This window comes from Wyeomyia smithii, chromosome 3 (genome assembly GCF_029784165.1).
Source record: "Wyeomyia smithii strain HCP4-BCI-WySm-NY-G18 chromosome 3, ASM2978416v1, whole genome shotgun sequence".
Lineage (NCBI taxonomy): Eukaryota > Metazoa > Arthropoda > Insecta > Diptera > Culicidae > Wyeomyia > Wyeomyia smithii.
Genome location: NC_073696.1, coordinates 55,748,279 through 55,769,415, shown reverse-complemented (window position 1 = coordinate 55,769,415; position 21,137 = coordinate 55,748,279). Strand labels below are relative to the sequence as shown.

The following is a 21,137-nucleotide window of genomic DNA, read 5'->3' as shown; positions in this document are numbered from 1 at the left end:
ATAAAAATGTCTGTATAAGTCTGTATACCGCTGCGAAAAAAAGTTACCGATACATTGATACCTAATTATTTGTCGACCTGTCAGATTGTTTTGTTTTATTGCTTGTTTTGATTGTTCTTTTTCGAGTCTATCATAGTTGGTCGATTAATCGATAGCTAATTTATCTTTTAAATCTAAGTAACACATAGAAGTAAGAGTCTTTCCCGTGATAAAAATCGTCGTTCGTCGTAATGTAGCTAAACTGATACATGATGGCAGAAGCCTCGCGGTTATCAAAATAGTACCTTCAAGGTTTGGGACATTTTAAGCATTTCTTCAACGTTGGATATTGCTCCGAATAGAACAAACGGTCTTTTCACCAATATAACCTGCATGGCAATCGATCGAGACAATCAGCTGTTTGTTACTGGGGGCGAAACAGGCAGATTAGTGCCCACGGGGCCGATAAAAACCCCGATAGCCTGACTCGATTCCCGTTGTCATGATTTCACTCTCAAAAACGCAAGATTAATATGTTCAGCAAAGTGTTCAGTTTCTAGTTCACTTTTTCCAGCAACGGCTACAGTGACTTTTGGTTTTTGTGTTCGTTTTTTTGTGTATACTGGTAAAACCATTATGTAGAATATCAGATATCTGTGTAATATCTGTATTATACTAAATGTCTGTATAAAATCTGTAGGCTTACGCGTGTCTGTATCGCAACACAGAAAGTCTGTATAATACAGATTTGTCTGTATATCTGGCATCTCTGGACGCATACCACACACTACACGCTCGTAAATAATAACTCTAAAATGAGTAACATTTGACGCATTTTCGTAAAAAGTGGAAAAACTCTTAAATTGAGTAACTCCACAAATACTCAAAACTGAGTGACACTAGGCGTCTTCAAAATAAGTCATTATTACTCAAAATTTGAGTACGACATTACTCATTTTTTGGGTACAGTTCAGTTTCATGATTGGCTAGAAATCCGCCACGGCCAAAAACGACACCACATGTTCATCAATAATTACCTTGTAATAAAAGTAAACAGTTATAATGCCTTCTGAGGCGCACACAATTAAAAAACATATGTCACAAACTGAAGCACATCGTAATCATCTTTCAAAATGGACGTCGTTATATGCGACGTTACTCAGAAAGAAGTTATATGAAGGGAACCCAAAAAGTGAGTCAAAGTTACTCAAAATCAAAAAGGACTTCTACTCATTTTTTGACGTCTACGAACATCGTTCTAAACTGAGTCAGAGTTGCTTAGTTCATGAGTTATTATTTACGAGCGTGTACCGTTAAACTTGAATGACAGCCGTTGTAGGCTTTCCAAGTTTCTTGCGGGAACCTGCCCGAAACTTTCGTCGTGTTGCTGCTGCTTCTGCTGCCACACTGTATGCATACGGACTCTCCAGGTGAGCGTGTTGGCAAGCATAATAACGATATAAACACCTGAGTAAGTAAAGTCGGCGATCGATTGTACAAACACCAGAGCTGCCACTGCTGTGGTCCGGTTACACGCGTACATGTAGCAGTAGGAGCGAGCGAACCAAACAGAAAGCGCCCTATTGCTGTGGAATGCAGGCCAGGGAAAAGAAGAAACTGAATTTACGATTTCATTCGAAGTTTTGTGCGGAACCGTGTAAGAGGTGTCTCCGCGTCGTGTCGGGCTTCGTCGAGGCTCTCCTCCTATGGTTATTGGGAAAGTGTCTATTGTCGTGGGTGTTGATTTTTGCTTTTTTATTGCTCACTGATTGAGAATCGATAACGCAATTTGTGTGCACTGTTGTTTGCAAGAAAACAGTTGGAAGTTGCGATCGCTTGTGTAATTTCTGCAGCGTGTAACAGAACAAAGATCGCTGTTATTTTTCGCAGTGTGAAAGTGTCTGGTTGAGTGTTTTTTTTTGTTGGCGTCTAGAGGTTAACGGAAAGTGTTTGTTTGCGAGACTTTCAAATGATCGTGAATGAAAAAATAGACGGTTGGAACAAAATTGCCTAAAATCAACCGAAAGTATGAGGACAGAAGCGGTATTTACTCATTTTGAATTTTCTGGATACGCACGAGCAGTAGAGTTTGCTTGTGGTTTAGTTTTATGCAATCCGTACGGGATCGTCTAGAGTGCATGGTTCACTCGGAAACGAGAATGCAACAGCAGCAGCAGCAGCAGCCTACGAGTGCAGTGCAGTGATCTTACATACAGCCGCGTATGATCGGGCCGGGTCAGTTAGTGGTCTTGGTTGGATGGTTCCCGTCTACAGCGCAAAAGTGAATAAATGTGCTTCATTCGCTGGTACCGTGCCTTGTTGAGGACGATGGAGATTCAAATAACAAGACTGTTGTAGACCTCAAGTTAAACCTGCACCGTGGGCATCAATGCTTTTGTCTGATCGTGTATGTACGGAGAGTAACTTCAACGCTGGAAACGACGATTTCTGCGCAAACATAACACGTATGCGAAGGGATGAACAACCGGGAATCGTACGAGATAAAAGTAAGCAAAATTTTATGAAATTTTGTTCAATAATAGAGAAAACTTAATTAGTATTTTTTACTTGGTGTATTTAGACAATAACTTTTTATCAAATTTGTCTATTGTTTAATGGATTTTATAATAAAAGGCACAAATTACTACCCTTTATCTAATTATTAAACGATTATTTTCTCCACCATAATCATTTTAACAGCAGATGAAAGAAACCATGACTAATTCATTTTAGACAAGATATCAACGTGATACACCGTTTTCATTCAAACTTCGAACTGTTTTATGCTTGGAATTCTTTGAAATAAGAATCTTTTCTTTGGTTAGTTTAATAAAAAAGAATCATTATTAGGCACTGTTGCGTTCATTGAAATGATTTTTCTTCGATTGTGTATGAATTTTTATTTTCGCACCTTTTGCATGAAATTTATAGGCGTTAGAAAAATCGAAAGTTTTTTTTTGGATTGTACAGATTTTTGAAAATGTCACTTCAGATTTTCTTTATTTCGCAAAAAGGTCATCACTTCAAATCTTGCCAAAAACTTCGCAGTTTTGTCATTTTGAATGTTACGTACTTCAAGAATTTTGTTTGAAAAAATAACCTTTTGTCCCAGGAAATGGCTACCAAATTTTCGTTTTGATTTTTCTAGAAATCGACGCAATCGCCCTGGCAACGCCGCTTGTGACACATTCTAAATGATGCACTATTTCTCGTTGTAGTTAAATCTAATATCAGTAATACATCTCATTGCAGAGTTTCTAGAAAGACTCATAAAATCCAGAAAGCATGCTGCAGAGTATTTTCGTTCGGCATAATATTTCGTCATGCTATTTATTGTACTGTGAATTATTACAGGAGAATAAAACCGGCGATAACCATAAATTTGAAGATTGAGCAGAGCTTTCTCCAGTAGCGTTCTGTGTGACTTTAAAAGTGATCACACCTTTTGCGCCGCATTGCCAATGGAAATGGCTCACCTTTACGAATAATCGCGTGCCATGAAATGCGGGCTCGACCCTGGATAGGCCTTAGATCGTTTAATAACTACTATTACGGTCAGTTACCGGGCCATGGTATAACGACGATGATTTAACATATTCTCGATAGGTACCCCCACGGTACTTAGTGCATTGCAGGCTGGCTGCTTGTTGATGTGCGTATCTTTAGTTTAGTTTTACGCTTGCCATTAGGCTGGTTCATGATGGGCAGGGTAACGAATGATTTCTTGCGTAAAAACAGATGCTAAGACTTTTACATTGATATTTTCCATACGCCCAAGACGCTGAAGCTGCTACGAAAGAATATGAATTTGCACCACACTAATCTGCTCGGCAAGTGGCACGAGACTCTACTTACAGTACAGCCGAAAGTGTGTACGACAAGAGCTGGCAAGTCGTTCGCCGAAGTACCCAGGTGCTTCCAAGTGTACTTATTCACATAAAGTAATTTCTTTGTGCTCGAGTTTGTTGGTCAAAGTTTCCTGTCTGTTCACACAACTTTTCAGTCTCTTTTTTTTCAACTTTAGGACGTCTTTCAGTAAAATAACTATCCAGTGAGGACGTATTTTTCCTGACGATGTTGTTATTACAAAAACAATTTGGATGCGTAACTATTTTGGTTGTCATCCAGTATGCGGTAGAACGAATGAATGACGATTACAGTTATCAACTGGAATAACTGTTTTTAATTTTGGGATATTGGGGGTATAATGAGCACCTTAAATAGTTCGCTGATTTTGTGCATAGAAATTGGCAAAAGTTTAATTATCATAGAAGACAAGAAATCAATTCCGGCGTCAATGATTCAAAAGAAAAGTTTTAAAAATATGGTAATAAAAAAATATTTTTATTTAAATAGATGATTCAAGATGAATGAAATGATGTTTGCTATACAAGCTTTGACCTGGTGGAAAAGTTTTTGGCCTGGTGTTGCGAATCAGAAAGCTTTGAGATTGCTCGATTGTCCTAGCCTTAGCTAGAATGCAGTCAAAATTTCGTGAAAGGTTATTAACTCGTTCTTAAGTTATTTCTGTCATAATATTTCGGTTACCATGAAAAAAATTGATCTTCCTGTTATGATCAAGCATTGCTGTTCAAGTCAAACTGGAGATTGATAAGTGTTATGGAACATCTCCTTCAGCTAATTCAACCGTAAAGTATTGGTTTGTTCAATTTCGTCGTGTCCGTACCTCTGCAATCATTGCACCTCGCTCAGGAAAGCTAGATGAAACAGTTACGCCGGAAAATATTCAAAAAATCATGCAATCGTGCTAAACGATAGCGAAAGAGGAAGCTAGTTAAGACCATAGCAATTTCAGAGGGATGCATTGGTCATACCATTCATGAATGTTTACACATAAGGGAGCTGTGGGCGCAATGGGTACCGCATTTCATAACAATTGATCAAAACGACCAACATTTCAAACTTTCGACGCAGAATAGTTAACATAGTTGACGTAAGAGCCAACATGACCAGAATGCACTTTTTTGTTGATTCAATTTCCTTGTTCTAAGATACATACTCTGCAAACGAAAAAACACTGTTTTGTTCAGAAACTTTTGGGAAACATTGGGAGAACGTTTTGGCGTAACTGCCAGCTGGTTGCAAAACTGGCGTCACTCCATACAAGATGTGATTGTTTATGATAAAATCGTATCATTAGGTAAACAATTCGATGCCGTCAAGGTTTAATTTTGTCATATACCTTAGCGTATATGTGAGTCTTTGGTTGTGTATGTATATGCGTTTGCACGTATATGTATGTGTATTTATGTATGTGTGTATTTGTGTGTGTCATTGAAACTACCGGTGGACGGGAATTGACGTTTGACCAATTCACGATTATTAATGCTGAATCGACTGCGTTGCAGAGTAGGTAGCGGCCGGGTTTTTACGCCAAGCTATGCGAACAATTTGCGAGCAAAGTGCATGTTTATTCGCATAAGCTGGCGTAATGGTTTTTGTGGATCAAGTTACACGTATAATCCATGAGGCCTTCATTCTAACATCAATCTTAATAAAATTGAATGACCATTTTGTTAAAATTGCCTTTCAATATGATTATTTGGGTTAAAATAACAAAAATGCGGTTTTCTCAAAATGATGGTGTTGGTTGTTACGTCAACCATGCAAACAGGGGCAGTCTAGCATTACTCCCAATAGGTGAGAACTTCAGCTGTGTTTCGTGACAATAGATGTAACATGGATCCAACCCTACACTCCTGATTCTAGGTCTGATATGCGCGCATATGGCAGAAAAATGCTCTTTAACCAAGACAACTCGCCCGCTCATTCTGCTCGTCATCGAGCCACGATTATTTTTTTTCCTCTTCCCTCCACATACGTGAAGTACGTATGTAAGCCATTCAGTATATGCATTCATTGTCATTTTCAATTGAGAATCGTCAGGTGAAGTGACGCTTTTAATCTTCGCTTTCAATTGAAATTCATTTCTCGCGTCACTTTTCAATAAGACCTAAGTAACATTGAGAGACTCTCTTTGTTTACTTTCTCTTTGATCAATAACTAAGTTATTTTCACATTTGTCATGATACTTTTTCCATAGTAAGCTAAGAATTATTATAATATTTCGTTTTTTTGGCAAGAAATCGTTGGAAACTTTTATAATGACACTGTAGTTAAATATATTAGTTATCGAGATAAAGCGAGAGCGGAGAGAGTCTCTCATTGTTACTTAGGTCTTTTTGAAAAGTGACGCGAGATTTCTTTCCTTTTCGAGCCCTTCAGCTGTCAAAATCAAAGCAAAAGAGTGCGAGTAGTTTTCATTTGACTCACAGAGTGCTCGAAAATGAAACAAATGTTGTCAATTGAAAACGATATGTCACAGCACCACTATAACCTGATAATTGTCAATTGAAAATGACTGTGTCAGACTCTGTCGATAGCATTCAAAAAGCAAACATGCATGACGGGCGGCTGGATTTTTTTTTCAGTTTCGAGCAGGCTTTGTTTTGCTCATCTTCGTCTTAAAGAGAAAACAGTTTTCTCCCCTCTTAACAACTGTGAGCTTACATTCAATGTGTATCACACCATCTGCTGTAGAGAGAGCGCAGAGTGATAATTTCTCTGACGAAAAAACGCTCCTAATTTGACAGAGCAAAAACCTAGTGAAACTCTTGTAAATTGCTCATCCGCGCACGCAAGAAAAGTAAAAAAAATTGCTCGGCGATCAACTGAGCATTGCGTTACCGTTCTCATCGCTCTGGGTGCGGCAAAAACAGTACAAAATCGAACTTTCTGCAGAATACGCACCCATGGTGGGTTGTGAGTCCTCCTATAATATTGAATTCGAAAACGGTAAGGATGTGGCTTCAATGTGAAGTTAAATGTTTTGATATTTGGCCAATTTCTCTTCTAGTAAAGGAGAAGCTAACGAAAACTTTTCCCTTTTGAACTGAGAGAGCAAACAAATGCTTACTCCTAACACGCGATGATTAAGAGTGAGAAGGACCTCTGCAACTGAAATACTCTACGCCTAAATGTGGATTACTCACTCTGTGTGAGAGAAAGTCTAGTTCTCCAAAGGGTTTGGCATGTAGAAAAGGAAATTTGAGCAAAAATCAAGAGAACGGAAGAAACCTGGTTTCGAGATGCAAAGCAAACAACGCAATTCATTTTTCAACCTAGATACTCTCCTTATTTTATGTATGCCAAAGAGACACACTGTTGTGTAGCTTTTGAGGGTAATGTCCTTTCGGTTGAGAAAGTTCATCTCAATTTATTGTCTCTCTGGAGAGATATTTCAGATTCCACCGCGGTGTTTTTGTCAAATAGTACAGTTTTTGCTCTTCAGATACACACGATTCACTCTTCTCTTCAAGCAAGTATGTTGCTTTGCCCACCAGTGGTAGAGCTGTTGTTTTCGTAGTGAAAGATAATCTCCCACACGGTAGTTTTTTTTTTTGAGGAGAAAAGACAAGCCTGCTCGGGGTTTATGCGACTGCTGCAGAAGGCAGTCGCCTTATTGCAGAATCTTACGTTCCGAGTGCTCACCGGTCGGCCTCCTTCATCGATCAACACAGAGAGCGAATATCGTGCGGACAGGCATTCTGCGGGATTTCAGCTCTCTACGTGACCACAAAAAGTGCTGTCTGTGGCTGCTATTCGTCAGCAAACACCGTTGTTACACGTCACTAGAGTACCCCCATCTATCACAATTTCAGTACCAAGACTCGATGAATTTCCAGGCTACCTACCAGCCGTTAAATATGTTGTGGCAGAGTTGATAATAAGTCTAATTCTTGCTGCTTCCCTTTTTAAAAGCTCAAATGCCTCTGCGGTTGTTATCGACGATGACAATATCCAATGTCCACGATCCATTCAATTTTTTTAGAATTTATATGGGCAGTGGGGGGGTGTGGTCAAAATCGTTTAAAATCTGTTCACGTGGAATGTGGATGGCCCCTAATTTGAAATGTGCTATTTGGTCTATATAAGAGCCTATTTTAGCCGAAACTGCTCATATTAGTTCTAGACAGTGACAATAGCAATCCTCCCTTAGCAGCAGCAGCAGTGCAGCGGATAGCGGACACAGCTGTGGCATGGCAATGGATAGCGCAGCAGTTTCAGCGGGTATCAGCATCGATAGTAGATAGTAGGGCCAGCTGATGCAGCGGCACTTCCGTTAGTGAAATGATGTCTCTGTGCGAAAGCGGGCAGTAGTAAATGCATTACCTAAAAAAAGTTGCCTCATTTTGAGAACACACCAACGTTCTGGAAAGCAGGCGTTCAAAATACATGAGCTCTCATATAACGGTCGTTATATGATAGCTTTCTTAAGCACGATCGAAAGAATTATAGACCTGGTTATTCAGAATGTACTATTTGACCTATATAAGAGCTTGCTTTAGCCGAAACTGCAAATATTAGTTCTAGACAGCGACAACAGCAGTCCTCACTTAGGCGTCATCCATTAATTATGTAAGAACTTTTTTCGAAATTTTCGACCCCCCCTCCCCCATAATAAGCCTTAGTAGGATTTTGCATTACCACTCTCCCCCCCACGAATCTTAAGTAAGATTGTTTTTTTTTGGGAAAAAAAATATTTTCGAAGGTAAAACATATTTTTACACATAGCGTATTCGTAGAGGATAAAACAAAACAAGTTAATACAGTTGTTACTATGTTGAAGTAAACAAAATTCAAAATTAAGTGGAAATGAAGTAAAGCACGCAATCGCCCAGCTACGGCGAATTTACTGCTTACCCAAGGTTCAACTGGTAAGATCGCAGGGATAAATAACTCAACTAATTTTATTTTTCTTAGTTTTGTAACCTTTTTTTTTAGTTGTTTTTTTTTTTTTAATTTTTCAATCTTACGTACGATTCTCTTGAATCCCCCTCTCTCCCTTCGTAAGCATTCGTAAGAAATTTGGATACCCCCCTCTCCCCCTAAACCCTTACAAATTTGTGAATGAGCCCTTAGCAGTAGTAGCAACAGTGCAGCGAATAGAAGCAGCAGCTGTGGCAATGGATAGCAGTTGCAGCGGGTATCAGCATCGCCACAGCGGCACTTCCTTTAGTAAAATGCTACCTTTGGGCGGTAGCGGGCAGCGTCAGTAGTAGATGGATCCAATAAAAAGTAGCCTTATTTTGACAACACACTTACATTCTGGAAAGCTGGCGTTCAAAATACATGTGCTGTCTAATATTGAGTGTTAAAACAGCTCTTTACTGTGTTTTCTATCACATTCCTATTTACCTATTCGCACTGTCAGTGATAACGCAAATATGTGATCAGCACCTTATCCGATATTGAAATAAACGGCAAATTATCCTTTTCAGGATAAATGATAAATGCCTAGTTGAAGAGTTAATGTTTTCTCTTAATTTAATTATACCTTTAAATGATAGAAAAGTTATAAATTTGACTTCAATACAAGTTATGTACCAAAAAACTTTTTGTAGTTCTACGTCAACCTTGCGGTCGGGGTTTGGCATACAACCCTTGTGATTTTTTAATCTGCATCCCTTGGTATAACATGAAAACGAAACAAAACATTTCGCAAAAGCTCAATGTGAACGACCAACTCGTGTTTTCATGCAAGGTTTTGCTGTAGTCCCGCTTCCTTTCTCGGATAACTTGAAAACAAATTCCAAATTCCATAAAAATGGGCATGTAATTTTCTGTGAACAAAAGTGATCCTTCTTAGCAACATAAATTTAACAGGTACAGAAAAAAAGAACAGATAAAAAAGATTTTAACCCTTCCAGTACAGATGAGAATTTGGTAACACTGGCCATAGCTCGTTGCGTTTAACTGAATCGTATGTCGCCTTGAAATTTAAAAACAGTTAACTTTTCTGAACTTGTCAAGGAGAACAATTGGTCCGTTGGTAGATCGCTCTTCCAAGAAACCGTATTGGTAGGGAAACTGCTCCATTATTCATCTCAACCCATATATTCATCTCGTACAACATTAAAACACAATTGAAAACAGGAAAAAACGCATATTTTCTTCTTGAACCAATCTGCTAATCCATGGAATGGATTCTTCTTAGTTCACTTTAGATTCATCATAAAGTATAATCCTCAAAAACTCACTTAAAAGTACTAAATTTGATATTATAGTCGGGCATCTGCACTCGAAAACTCATTTAATTCAATCACCTACCTCAGAAAACAAAATCCGCGCATTGGTCAATACGGCTACAACGGAACTCGTTCAGCAGCCACCCAAAGTTTTTTGACGTAGAACTACGTTTTACTTTAGCATACCACACAGGGATGCAAACTGAAAAACTGGGACGAAATTTGTTCCTCTTCAAATGCTTATAGGTCGGTTGGTTTTCAACCGATTTCCTTCATTCTTGCAGCAATCGATTGGAAAATTATACACGCATCTGCCCAAATGCAGAAAACTGTTGTTTGAATCTACGAACTATTGCACTATTAAAAAATTGTCAAGCCTTGTTGAAATAAAAATAACGTCCTCTGATTGGTCGCTTGTTTGCTATGTGTGTATGATATGGTATGATGTGTGTATGATATGGTGTGATGTGTGTATGTGTGTATGATATGGTATGATGTGTGTGTGGTATGATGATATGGTATGATTTGTGTGTGTGTGTGTGCTGTGTATGGTTTTCAACTCGGCACGTTCTGCTAGCTGCTGAATCCGGTTCATGAAATTCACAACCCTTCATTAGTAGACATTATAACTCATTACCCAAGTAAAAATATTGGTTTTATCAAAGTTTTATAGCGCTCAATGAAGCCGAAAAAGCGCTATGGAACTTTGATAAAACCAGTTGTGTTACTAGGGTAATGAAACACTCAATGCAATGTTAATAGTGTACGTAGTTCTACGTCATTTATGCGGTCGTGTCATCACTAGCGGACCACTTTTTATTTCAATCACTAAACAAAGTCACTCACTACACTAAGAATACTTCAATCTTTGAAATGTTCACCTCAAATTTTCAAAAACAAGCTTGAATTAGCAGAAATATACGAGATGAATTTCTACAATTCCTAAATTTCAACTGTATGTATTTTCATCTGTTTTCACTGCTTTGAAGAAAACCAAAAGATGCCAAATCAGTTTCTGTTAATACGAAAAAATCATACTGAATCAATTGACATAAATCTACAGCACCTAGGTTACCAATTTTGCACGTAAACAACTACAGCGGATATCTAGGTAACCTACTACGATGGGCTGCGGCTACGTTCATTCATGATAATGTGATTCATTCATGATTAACAGTGTGATGAATATAGGGGTGTCATGAGATGAATAGTTGAGCAGTGATTCAAGTTTTGAGATGGATATGGAAGCGTTGTGAAAAATGGTTTGTTTTACAAAATTCAGGATAAATTTCGCTAAGCAAAGCAAAGCGGAACCTTGGTGCTACATTCCGTATCGGAACTCGACCTTCTGTTTATTGTACACAGACTTCGCAGCCAACTGTTGAGTGTACAGGACAATTGCGGAGCTAGCGCTACGATCCTACTAACAGTCTCTCCCGAGCCGAGATTCGAACCTATGACGACTGGCTTGTTAGCTAATTTAGCTAATTTTACCAAACATACAATGCTGAACGATTCCATAAGAGCACGTAAGCATATTTAGTTTATTTGTTCAATGATTTCGTGAAAATTTGGTGTTTAATCCGTGCATTCTTCGTGAATATTGGCTTAATGAGATGAATAATGGAGCAGTTTCCTTACTTTGCTACAAAGACATAATGCAAGTGCCTCAATATATGTAACAGAATGCAGAGAATCTTATTTAAATTAATTGAGGAGTGTTATATCTCGATAGCAGCTGCAATCGAATCGGTGGTGTCCAACTAGTCCCCTCGTTGTGTCGAACCAATACGAAAAACTTCCTCTTTTTTTTAGATTTAGGAGCTCCACCATATATTTTGGCTTGAAAATTTGCTTCGCCTAGCAAAAGATCTCGAAAATCCCACTCTTAATTTTTTTTTAATAGCGCTTCAGTAACTTTAGACAATTTCTAAGACTTTTCTTGTTTACATAGGTGTTATGAAATTTATTGAGATTTATATAAAATTATCTTTTAGCTTACTGTTGTCCGCTTTTCAATAATTTCTGCAGGTTTTTGGTTACTTCCGTTTCCAGTTTCAGCTGATGTACTCCATTTCTGCTTTGGTTTAATGGTTCTAATGCAATGATTTTCGAGTATTTCGAGTTGAATCCTGACCGTTTTGTTTTTGGGCTGGTAGGAAGGTCACCACGATTGTCCTCTGGGAGGACGGGGGTTCTAAAATGACAATTCGTCTGTCCATGTGGAATGTGAACGGCCACTTAGTCAGCTAGCGATGGGCGGTGAACTTATTTTTGCATTTTGTTAAAAAACGCTTCCATTGATGAAACTGATAACATCAAGATAAACAATACAAGCAAGAATGACTGTGTTCTGATTTTTTTCATTCTAAAAGTATCGAGTTTCACTGACCTCACGACAATGCCATATGGACAAAAAACAACGAGTTGCATTCCGTTCCACCCGGTAAATTCCGCCAAGTCAGTGGCGGCCGGCCATGGCACCCGTTCAGCGAAAAAAAAACAGTAATGCAACTAGCAGCTGGTTCTGTTTCAGTTCCCTAAAAATATAACTATACATTTAACACTGGCACTTCTTCGTTAAGCCGCCTTTCCCGTAACAGGTTGCTGCTGACCAGAGGTACCATTGAAAGTGTCTAGAAAAATTATTCTGCAAACACAAAAACATTCCTCTTTTACCTTAAACAACATTCCATTCGTGTTGTGCACCCAAATCTCGCCAGCGAACAGCGCATCGCCACGCGAGACAGCCGTATGAGGTGTGAGTGTAAGATGTTCGCAATATGCCACCACTTGGCATTTCTTCAGCATCAGGCAGACGATTCAGACAGACTGACTGACTGACGAGACGAGGGTGCTCGTTAAGTGCCTCTAGGATTTCAGGAAGATTAACTGTAGGGTATTCACTTTGTGGTTACCTAGCGGATAAATGCTCGCAACGACGTTGACGAGAGGGTTTGGTGGGATGCGCTGTGGTGGTTTTTCTCGAGCGGAAATTTGAACAAAAACGATTGCAATGACACATTCGCGAATCTGAACCGTGAAGCGAGTGGGTATTTTATACCGCACAAGTTTATGTTATGGGTTTAGGTCAATTGCAGAACCTACTTCGCGATGTTATTCCGTTTGACAATGGTTACAGAGAGGTTGTTCTATGCCAAAAAATATTACATTCGGAATGTTGCAATGTTTCATGTTTTAGATGCAAAAAAAAAATGCAGGAGATAATAATGGTGATGGTACGATGGACGAAGCATTGCAACGTGAACCAATTATGTCAGTAACTAGGCCGCTCACGTTTGAACTTTTTACTTGATAGTCAATCACTCATTGCAAACTTTCGCCAACTTGAAATCACCCACCTATAATGTGATTTTGCACTAATGCAATGTATATCAGGTTAGCTAAGAAATTTAAAGTTTTACTATGCTGTTATTACTGCCAATAACTTGTATTTAACAGTTTTCTTAAGCGATAAAATACTGACGAATCGAACAGGTACCTAATTATTCTGTATATTTTCTACAATCAATTGATTTAAAAGGTCAAGTGAGTCTATAGGCAATGAATACTCTTAAAAAGTACGGAATGTTTATTTTTCAGTTCAGCAATTAATGGACTCGCCGACTGGTTTAGTCGTAAGTTTGCTAGTGACTAGATTATACTAATTAATGGCAATTTATTGTATATCTAGCATACATAGGATCGCGTTCAAGCGAGGTTTAATAGAACTTTTTCCGTGTAATTGCAGTTCTACCATGACTACCAAATCAATGTCGTGCGACAGCCACATCACGCAACACCGTTGTTTTGGCTGCGATTGTTTCGATTCCTCTGAACCGTCCTGCTGAGAGGTCCGAAAACTGGTTTATTCACCTATACCACCCTTCAGTGAGTATAGTATAAGAGCATAAAATCAACACTAGGCTGTTGGGAAAATAAATACTCAGTTTGGGACCTTTGTGTCTGTTTTTTACAAATTAAAAAAAAACTCTGGGAACAAACATAGTTAAATTATGTTGATACAGACAATGATCACCATTCTTCCTAAAATATTGCAAATGTACCCTTAGACGACATGAATCTGTTTACATCGAATAAAATAAAAAAAGGTAGCACCAAACTGAATTTTAAACTGTTTTCAGCATTTTATACTAAACCGTTTGTACTTTCGCATTGTTCTCTTACTTTCAATGCACACCTGTGTGAAACGTTAAACCCTGACGCCTAATGACAGCCTTGCTGCAAGACCAAGCAAAACGGCTGCGCTTGTACAAAATAAAGAAAAAAAAACAACAACAACTCGCAACTGAGAAGGAACAGAATTGCTGAAGCTGAAAAAGGAAAAACTAGTTTGTGCTCTAGTAAAAACGCGTCATCAAACCTTTACTCGGCAGGCAGACACGCTTTATGCTATGCGCCTATAGGCCCGAATCACGTTGCAGTCCTGTGTGAGAACAACAAAACAGTCAGTGACTCAACTACACAAACCCCACCTTCGTGGGGGCGGCGGCGGTGGCGAAGGTGGCGCTATGCTGCTGCGAGCTGGTGCATGTCGCTGGGAAGTTGTTTAGTTTCTCGATGGCTTATAGCAAACTTCTCAACGAACAATTTAGCGCGTTGCGTGAATTTGATAATTTAAATCATACAATATGAAATCATACTCTACTTTTTAGTTCACAACTCTACTTTTTAGCTATATATAAAATACTGTCAAATCAGTAAAAAATTAACAATTTTTTTTTATAATACCCAGATCGACTTATTGAATCAGGCATATTCATATATTTCTATGCCGATACTTTCGTGTAACTATTCTTGTAGTAGCTCTTATCCTACAAAGAACTATCTCGAAGGCTATTTGTACAAAAAATTCAGTAGCCTCTGGTTTTGTATAGATCGATAACAGCGCCGGTTGCGTCCTTAAGGTAGACCAGGGAAGGAATGATAGTGTAACAATCCGCAATGGTTCAGAATTTGAATTTAGGATGAAATTTAGATGTAGAGCTCGATAGCAATATTCAGAGAAAAATTTTCTTCTACAAAGTTGTTAAATTTTATAAAACGCTTATTTTGATAATGATAAAGATTGCCCTATAATGATGCAACCCTGATACTTTCAAGCAACTTTTTGATATGGAGTGTTTTCCTTTCTTTGAAAATAACCGATTTAAATTGAAGAACACCTTTTCTGCTCAAACTTTTTTATTTTTATTTTCACATCAAAATTGTCTTCGGATGATTTTTGAGACTTTTAAGACAGATATTTTTCTATGCTGATATCGCAAATTTCTCGAACTTATTTAAAGTTATTGATGCTTTTAACTAAAAATACGTCCTTTTCATTTGTTCATCGTTCTCTTTCGGGGTCATCCAAAAATTATGTAAGGGTTTAGGGAGAGGGGGGGATTCGAAAAAATCTTACGTAAGATTAAAAAAATCAAAATACAAACAAAAACTTACAAAACTAAAAAAAAAATTAGTTGAATTATTTCTTCATGAATTCGCATCCAAACATGGTTTTAGAAAATATGCTTATGTTATTGTTATTGACGTGTGATTTAAGATCTTTTGACTACGCGGGGGATACGTGCCGCGTAAAAAAAATGCGTAAATTCCGGAATCCACGTAAAAAAAAACCATCGTTAATTTTGCATTCCCAGTTGAGGGGAAACCAAAATCCGGGCAAAAAAAAATACCGCGTAAATTTCGGAATCCGCGTAAAAAAACCGCGTAAATTCCGGAATCCGCGTAAAAAAACCCCCGTAAATTCCGGAATCCGCGTAAAAAAGCCGCGTAAAAAAAACGCCTAAAACCGCGTAAAAAGTGACCTTAGTGTAATTAACAAAGTAAAAAGTAACGAGGATTGGGTTCAATAAAGCCATACTTCGTAACCCCCCACAGAATAAAGGGTGTTACGGTCAAAAATTGGTCAAACAAAAGTGTGTGTTAATTGGTCTTTTTTTATCAAAAAATCAAATCATGCGAATGCGCATGCGAATTGCCGGAACTTTCCCTTGACACCTTTCACCAAGTTTTGTACAGCCTTGTATCTCACTTTGTTCGCCGCAGAACGCCAGTTAGCCTTGAACTGCATCTCGTTAAAAACTATCCTCGTGTCGTCTTGAAGTTCCGCTTGACGATAGCCCAATATTTTTCTATATGGTGGGGCTCTGGTGTTTTGGGAGGGATCATGTCTTTTGGCTCCACCTGGACGTTGTTCGCGGCATGCCCCTCCATGGCCTTTTTCTGTAATGGCAAGATGCCAAATCCGGTCATAACAGCACAAAAGCTACAGGTCACAAAAGCTAGAGACGACTTTTCAGACACTCCTGCACATAAATTTCCTTGTTGACGGAACCTTTCGCGATAAAAGAGTTGTTCTTCAAACCACAGGAACAGGATTTATTTGTAAAATTCGACAGCTCAATGTTCAAACAGCACCCTGTGCCACGCAAACAAACTTCGTCAGCATCTTCACGTAAAGTTTTCGCGATCGTTGTCTCGGAAGAAAAGGTTGGGATTTCGCTTGAAACTGATGGCCACTGTTTGCGTGGTTTAACAGCCTTCGGATTCCGATTTCCCACTGATCCTGCCTTCTTGGCAGTCGACAAACGTTCTCCAAACACTTTTATTACGTTGGTGACTGTTGATTTGGCCACATTCAACAATTTTGCGTGTGAATAATTCGGATTTTTGCGACGCGCGAGCAAAATTTTGATGCGTTGCTTCTCTTGCTTCGACGCCATTTCGCAAATTAATCGCCGGGACAATAAATACTATAGTTGTGTATTCAGAATGTTCTGAAAAAAAAACATAGTAAACTTTTAAATTTAATCGACTTTTCTTGATTTATTTAAAATTTAAAATTTAAATTTAAAATTTAAAATTTAAAATTTATTAGGATTTGCAAATTGGGTATTTTCCGTAGGTGGAGAAAATTAGCGTTAACTTCATTTTATATAAAGCATTGTAGCCCAAAAACCTTTGCTTGAATAGAAAGACTTTCTAGTAATGACTTGTAGAACACAAAAAAAATGAACCCTGAAAGTTGCGTTGTCGCAGGGATATAAGTGCGGGAGAATATAGAAGAGATAGAACAGCAGGGAACGTAAAAGATGAAGTGTTTTCCTACTATCTTTAGTGATACCGCTTACCGTGCAACGCGGTAAACCGTTGCGTAGTTCCGTCAATGGTCAAATTGAGAACAACATTCGAATTGCTGACTATCGCATGTCATAAAAAGTAGAGTACCAATGTTAATCAATTTTTTAAACTTCGTTTAGCGAGAGGTTTCAAAAGCTTCGTCTTCTCGAGAAAACTCCCTATGCAAAAATCCTTCTATTCTTAGAAACGGGTATAACTGGTGACTACTAGAATTTTGGAATTTTATCTACTGCAGTCGAAAGAAGATATATGTATTTAGAGAAAAATTGTTTCATTTCTCATGAAGATACCTTTACCTTTCGAAAACAGAAATAATAAATCTTATGATACCGGAACAAGAGCTGCCTTTACTTCGACTCATCAAAAGCATCACTTGATTCTACCAATCAATTATTTACAGTTCGTTATTCTTCAGTTCTTTTGGTACACCTAGGAACTCAAAATCCCAAAGAAATCTTCGGTTGGACGACACAGAGGTAGACTTGTTGGGTTGCGTATTTTGGGTACAAAGCAGCCCACCCACCGCCTTAGTTGCCACTTGCTAATAAATCTTGTCCATTCAGGACCTTTTCTTCATTGCTATTGTAATCGAATTTATATTCGATCGTCGTTTCCTCACTTCATACGAGTCGGCCTAGGTGGTGAAATCCGCCTACGCCTAAACGTAAAGGAGGTCCGGGCAGCGACGAGCCCGCTTAACCTTCGGGCGACCGGCCCTAACCGTAAAAGAGGACCCTTCTCGGTGAAGCCAATACGGTATCGTCCGTGGCCCATCGATCGCGCCAAGGAAGGAAGACGCCGAAGTATCCGCATTCCCACCAAACCACACATCCGCCATTGCAACTTTGGTCATCATACCAGAGCAGCGCAGAACAGCAACGAGTTTTCCCCCTCCCCCGCAACCAGCAACGCAGCATCGCATCGAAGTAGCCGGTACGTACCGTGAAAAGAAAATTGATCCGCTAGCGCCCACCCCACACACACCCACACGCACACCCCTTAGATACTCAATTAAAAAACCAGAAATTGAATTCCCAGTTTTTTTTATCTAAGGAAAACGAAACCTCCTAGGAATCCAATAGTTTCTTGCACAACTTTCCCGCGCGAAGCCTCTCCGATTACCCCGCAGCAAGCCGACCCGGTGATCCAAGATCTACGGTCTCTTGCTCGGTGAGCTTTCTTGGGAGTACTATCTGCCCAAATAGTAATAGTGTTTGTTGTGGAGAAAAACCCAGTCCTATAGAGAGACAGACAATCGATGCAACCTTTTGTTGCACAGTCCGAAATAGTCATAGTCTCGATATTCCTTCTCATCGAAGGAACAATGACGGCAGCCACTGAAATAAGTATGTAACAAAAAAAGAGCAGCGATAAAGTTTTCCTTTATTAGCAACTATAGGCGACAGAGACAAAGCCAAGAATTGAAAAGCTAGGAAAGGATAGGAAAAAAACCTGCATAAAGGAAGAGTTCTGTCTTGAGTTGCAGTAAGTTATGTTTAAATTCACCTAATCAAATCAAGCTAGCAATTGACTTAATCCGGGCTGTCGTTATTTTTTTCCAAACGTTCGGCAACTTATGTATCAAATGTCCCTGGCAAAGGTCTGAAAGATTAACTTAGCTTTTGGAATCGAACTTCCAAAATACGTATCCCAAAGCGGGTAAAGATTCGCGTTTAAGACCAATGATAAAAGCTTAAAATGTTCGATATCGAAAAAATTTATGGATGCCGAATGTCTTAGAAATGAATCGTTGAGGTTTGGTGTTGTTTCTAAATTTTTATTTCAAATAGACTTTCTGCGAGTCAAAAAACTTTCGTCCAATTAAGTTTTTTTATTGTATTTGTTTTTTATTTTTTATTGTTTTTATTTTTTTTTGTTTTATGAATAATTAGGGACCGTCCCTTAATTACGTAGCGTGAAAATAAATATTCTAGACTCCCTCTCCCTTTGTATAAATCTTTAAAATTCTCCATATGGGTCTTAACGCTTCGTCGGACAGCTTCCCTCCCTTCTCTCAGATAAGTCATATTTTATATTAAAAGTAAAAAGGCTACCGTCCCAAAATCGTATTTAATCGAATCATATATATTCGGGACCGACCTGTACTTATTGAGAAGATAAGGACTTACCTTGTGTATAGCTATTGCAGAGGAAATTCAGCTGTATCAAAAGAGTAAGTGTAGCGCCACAAAGCAGAGTATATATTTTCGTGCTAGAAACGGTAGAAATATTCGGATTTCATTCAAACAAAGTCACATCTGACTACTGCTAAGTTTATCGAATACCGAATAGACACCCGCATTTTTTCCTTGGTATAATTTTTTTTTGGTTGACTGGAACTACGATCCCGACAGTAAAATTGCCATAATCTATTTAAAGCGTACTCATTAAAATATTTCTGTATGTGACAACTGTAGAAATAAGGTGAATCATACCCCAATTTGCTTCAAAAATATGTAGCTGTCCACTATTAAAGTCAAATTTCTAAAATATTGAGAGATTCTCTTTTTTAAACTTTATAATTTGTGTAGATGTGTTTTCTAGGTGCAATATTTTGACACCGATTATGGCAAACAGAGCACGTCTCGAAAGTCTCGAAAGTAAAAAGGTTGAGAAGTGAAGTTTTAAAAGTAAATACATTTCTGGTTCAAATCATGATTAACATTGGTCCAACTTTGATACAAATTACACAATCAGGAAAAATGGTATACACCAAAGTCGCTTTTTACGCGGGGGATACGTGCCGCGTAAAAAAACCGCGTAAAAACACCGCGCAAATTCCGGAATCCGCGTAAAGAAAAACCGCGTAAATTCCGGAATTCACGTAAAAAAACCTGCGTTAATTACGGATTCCGCGTAAAAAAAAACCGCGTAAATTCCGGAATCCGCGTAAAAAAACGCGTAAATTCCGGAATCCGCGTAAAAAAACCGCTTAAAAGCGACCTTAGTGTATTTTAATAAATTCATGACGAATATACCATCAATATTATAAGGTATGTTTTTCTGATGGATATGATTTCCATGCCTCTACATGCTATGCTAAAAGCGAAAATGTGTCATGAATTTCGATACTCCTTAACAATAGCCATAATTGGTCCAATACATCTCCCTATCACACAAATTTATCTATGATATGAAATTCCACAACCATCCACATGAACTCATAATGCTAATGTATAGTAACAGTCCACTTATCCTTGGATCTATGATGTTCATGCCATAACCAAGGTGCACACCTCAATGTGCTCTTGCTGTGTGGAGCCGGTGTTTTGCAATTTGAATATTTCAAATCTTGTGCATTTTTCTAGCCGAGTGCTATTGTTCGTTATCGAAACATATCGGCTCTATTTTCGGGTTATCTAAGTTGTGTTGCGAAATGGATCTCACTGTATCTAAATCTATTCAGTTTTCCGCAACGGATGCATGCCTATATAGGGTTATATCGTTCAGCACTATTTGGTAAATCGACGTATTTACCGGGCGGTGATTGTCTTAGAGGAAGTAGCACACAAACTGGGAAATACGGAACGTATGTCCGCTAGGGTGGTGCCAACTGAAGCAGGTTGTGTTGATAATAATCGAACATCGTGCTGTTTTCGCCGAATAAATAAATTGCAAGCAGCCTGCAATATTTATCGAATAATTTTGTGCATCGTAGCTCTACCATATCACGTAGGAGAGTAGAGGGGTATTTTTCGATTAAATTTACAGAATAATAACAAAGGAAAATATTTGCTCCTGGCTCACCGATACGATACTCCAGTTTACCTATCGTTCATGGTCTTTTAGATTTGTGGACTAAACCGCATCACGTTCGGAACAGTTGCATGTTTCAGTTATTGGTGGCTCTGATATTTATGGAAGTGGCATAGCTGCGAATAACAAAGTATGGAAGCTCTTTAGCTACCCAAAACTAATGTGAATCAATAAACTCAAGCAAGC

General features: G+C 38.5%; 1 protein-coding gene across 2 annotated transcripts in view; it reads left to right on the top strand.

Annotated features, from left to right (window-relative positions):
- Nucleotides 1-1,376: 1,376 nt before the first annotated feature.
- LOC129730880 (uncharacterized) overlaps nucleotides 1,377-21,137 on the top strand; it is an 83,468-nt gene continuing 63,707 nt past the window's right edge. Inside the window, exons 1-2 of one of the 2 annotated variants that reach the window (XM_055690474.1) lie at nucleotides 1,377-2,486; nucleotides 13,780-13,919. The gene's annotated coding sequence lies outside the window, so the exon portion shown is untranslated. The remainder of the gene's footprint in view (nucleotides 2,487-13,779; nucleotides 13,920-21,137) is intronic. The other variant, XM_055690473.1, reaches the window with a different exon arrangement.